This window comes from Penaeus vannamei, chromosome 3 (genome assembly GCF_042767895.1).
Source record: "Penaeus vannamei isolate JL-2024 chromosome 3, ASM4276789v1, whole genome shotgun sequence".
Lineage (NCBI taxonomy): Eukaryota > Metazoa > Arthropoda > Malacostraca > Decapoda > Penaeidae > Penaeus > Penaeus vannamei.
Window position 1 is genome coordinate 14,849,068 of NC_091551.1, and position 4,726 is coordinate 14,853,793.

Consider the following 4,726-nt stretch of genomic DNA (forward strand, 5'->3'; position numbering starts at 1 on the left):
AGAATGTTCGGTAAGCAAATCAGCTGCAGAAACTACAAAATATTTTTTGGCCACAAGCTTTTGGTCTTTTGTAGAAACTGCGAGATGAATTAGTTCATGACAAAAGAGGTTTGCGCATTTGGTGTTTTTAGGGACCATGCGCGCTGCCTATCAGTGCCATATAGAGTACCGGCATAACAGCAAGTGTGGCGCATGAACGTTGGTTCCAGTGTACGTGCGTGCGCCAACGCGAGGGACGGGACACAGCCTAAGTTTACCTCCCTCGCCCTCTCTTGGCCCCACGAGTGCCGGTGCTGCCGCCTGGGACATAGACGACGCAGCATCTCCCCGTCGCCCGTGGTTCGAAGAGAACACGCCGGACGGGTTACAGGAGTGAGTGCTACGTGGTGTCTTATGTCTACCGTGCCCGTGTTATTAGTATCATTTATTATGTGTGCTCCACTCTCCCCACACACGCATTAATACATATATATACAGATTCATATATGTGAATGTGTATATAAATATCTATCTATCTATCTATATGTCTGTGTGCTTGTGTGTGTAGGCATATATATATATATATATATATATATATATATATATATATATATATATATATATATATATATATATATATATAGATATATATATATATATATATATATATATATATATAAATATATTTATGTACATGTATATATATATAAATATATATATATATATATATATATTCAATTATCTATATATATAGTTATGTATACACAAGCACCCACGCACACATCTATTTATCTATCTATTTATATGAATATATATATATATATATATATATATATATATATATATATATATATATATATATATATATATATATATATATGAATATTTATTTATTTAATTATCTATATATAGGTATGTATACACAAGCACCCACGCATACATCTATTTATCTATCTATTTATATGAATATATATATATATGTTTTGATAGTGAAAATAAAAGCGAAAATATCATGTTTCGACTGGTCAAAATAATTCCGGAAGCCACCGGCGGACCGTGAACCAACTAACCATTCCCATACACGAGTTTTGGCAAAGCAACAGAAAACGTATCATATTATTCCGTTTTCTCTCTAGGTTGCATTCTGTTGATAAAGGATACTCTAACGGACCTATACACCCGCGCTGGTTTATAAAATGGGTTCCAGAAGCATACATATATAGAACAATCAAACACTATGATTGAAAGAGAGAAAAAAAAGCGAAAGAGGGAGAGGCAGAGAAAGAGAGAGAGAGAGAGAGAAGAGGAAATGCAAGTAAACATACACACATTTTCAGAAGATTAAGACATTTAGAAAAAAACTCAAAACAAAACTCACACACTGAAAGAGGAGAGGTGAGAATGGGCAATTAAAGACCCCCCCCCCCAACCTTTAATCTAGACCCCCTCCTCCATTCGCACGCCCACAGTTATCAGATAAATGATGGGCGGCCGTGAGAACTGCACGCCCGCGATACAAGCTGAAAATGTATGTGAAAGAAATTTCCAGTCTCCAGAGATAATGGAAGCTTTGTTATTGAGGGTTCTCGTTTCGGAGAGAATTGCTTGGGGGAAAGGGAGAGAGAGAGAGAAAGAGAGAGAGAGTGAGAGAGAAAGAGAGAGAGAGAGAGAGAGAGAGAGAGAGAGAGAGAGAGAGAGAGAGAGAGGGGGGGGGGTGGAAGGGGGATAAGGGAGAGACAGAAAAAACAAAAGGCGAGTGAGAGAGTATAAGAGGTATTAACAAGCCTCTTTATATAGTGTAGTTGAATTACAGGTGGCGTCAGTGATACACTTAGTGGCTTCACTATTTAATTTAAAGAGAACACACTATATGAGAGACTGCGATGTGCCGGCTCAGTGCTGAGGGTAGACCAGGCCGAGCCTCAGAGAGGCAGCGGCCGGGAAGAGCGGTCACCGGAAAGGTCGCTGAAGGGGTGAGTGCGAGAATGAGGGTTAGGCCGACCCAGGTCAGCCTTATATATTCTTTGACCGCGGGCATGTCGGCGGCCATGCGGACTGCGTTTGTGTGTGTATGTGTCTGTGTGTGTGTGTGTGTGTGTGCGTGTGTGTGTGTGTGTGTGAGAGAGAGAGTGAGAGAGAGAGAGAGAGAGAGAGAGAGAGAGAGAGAGAGAGAGAGAGAGAAGGAGAGAGGGTGATGAGGGAGAGAGAGAGAGAGAAAGAGATGGAAGGTGAGCGAGAGAGGGAGATGAAAAGAGGGAGAGAGAGTGGGAGGGGATGAGGGAGAGGGAGGGAGAGAGAGGGAGGTGAGGAAGAGAGAGGGAGGGCGGGTGAGGGAGAGAGTAGAAAAATACGGAGATGAGAAAAGGGTAAAGGGGAGAGGATAGGTCAGGTAAAGGAAGGCAGGAAATAGAGTTGATAGGAGGGAAGAAAGGTCGAGAAGAAGTAAGGAGGTGAAACGTGAAGGGGAGAAAATGAGTAGAAAAAGAATAGAAAAATGAAAAGAAGAGGTAAAGAAAAGGAGGATGAAAGGAAGCAGAAGAGAGAAGGGTTAAGAAACAGAGAAGGTAGAGAAAAAGAATTGGAGAGGAACGGAGAAAATAAGGGAAAAATGATTGGAGAACGAGTACAAAATTACAGCATGCTGCAATTTTGTTCTTAGGCAGCAGAAGGACCAGCTGTTATGTTCTCTGCTTTCGTCTGGCTTATTCTTTACTTTCCTTTCGTTTTCTCTGCTCATTTCTCAGGTTTATTTGTTCTGTTTTCTTTCACTTCATGTATCCCCCTTTTCCTCTGTCTTACGTGATAGTGAGGATAGCAGTACGCGAGTTTGAAAAAAGAAAAGAAAAAGTAAATAGCAAGCATTCTAAAAAAGAAAGAGAGAAGAAAAAGAAATACAGAGGGATTTGTCTGACGAAGAGGGGACAGTAACTGAGGGTCTGGAAGTGTACCATGGAAAGGGGAGGCAGAGCAAAGGGGAAAAGCATGTATATATGTATATATACATACACAGACACACGCACCCAACACAGACACACACACACACACACAAACACACGCACATACACACACACACACACACACACACACACACACACACACACACACACACACATATATATATATATATATATATATATATATATATATATATATATATATATATATATATATATATATGCAGCATATAAACAGATAGATGAAAAGACAAGCACGCGTGTGTGTGTGTCTACGAGTCTGTATGTTTATTAGTATGTATGTGCATGAAACATGCACATATGTATATATGGGAATATAACATGCACATGTGTATATATGAGAATGTAACTTGCGAATACGATAATGAAGCCAGCGGCATAGGAACAATGCTATCTGGCTGTCTCTGCATGTGTTTGCATATATACTTATATGTGCGGGTGCATGTTAGAGTGCATATTTGGGTGTGAGTGAGAGGAAGAGGGACAGCGTATAAAGAAATGCATAAAACGAGAGAAAGAGAGAAGGAGGGGGGGGGGGGCACAGACAAACAGGTAGGCAGGCAAACAGAGAATTGCAATTTAAAATATAGTGAAAGTGAGACAGGAAGGCAGTTAGAGAAAGACCAAAGTGAGTAGAGGTGTGTGTGTGTAAAATAAACAACTTAACCCGTTATCAATGTGGCATATCCTCCGAGCACGCTAAGAGATGTCTAAAAGAACATTTCCACAGAGATGAAATGGTCCATATAAGATTTCAGAATATGAACGAAGAAAGATATTGCTATTAAGCTTGGCCAATTTATGTAAATAGATGTCTGGAAATTCATATACTCGAGATGCTGAGTTTATTACTTCTTTGCTGTTGTCATTGTAATGGAATTTTTTATTGCTTGTTATCTATACCATTACTGTTAATGGTGTTGTTATTATTATTAATGTAGTTGTTATTACTATCATTGTTATATATCTTCATTCATTTTTCTTCCGTCGGACCGTTACCACGTTATATTTACAATCTAAGCCTTAAATGATATTTCATAGGACTGTGGACTTTAGATGTAAGATGGACACGCGCGCGCGCGCAGGTCATACTACGAATCTTGTCCTGACACAGTTACAGTTTCGAATTTTGTTATAATCATTATTATTATCATAATTGTTTTCATTGTTATTATCATTAGTATCACTGTTACTTTTAACATTATCACCATCATTATCATAACTTATATTATTCTTATTGGTATTATAATTATTATCCTTACTATAATTATTATTATCTTTATTATTGTCATTACTATTATTATCATTATCAATATTTTCATCATTATGGCTAATACTTATATCATTATTTTTTATAAGTATGATCGTTATCTCATTTACCACTAGCATTGATTTGATTGTTGTTATTATCATAATCGTTGTTATGGCTAATAAAATGATTATGATTATTAATATTCCTTTACTTTAGAATCCTGCTTATATTACTGTTTTATTTATTTTATTTTAGTTAATATATTTTTCCCGTTTTTTTTTTTTTTATAATTTCTTATATCAGTTCAGCGGTTTCGTTCTCACAAACTTCCTTCCCTGCTTTTCAGTAAATATAACTTACAATGGAATGCTGAAATGAACGTGTGAGCTATATACAGTTTATCATTCTACACGTAGTTTCCCCATGATATATAAGACAGCATTTCACGTAGGTTATCTCGCATGTTGTAAAGGATGATGTACTGAATACTGCGAGCGAATTCTCAATGACTTTGGAACAC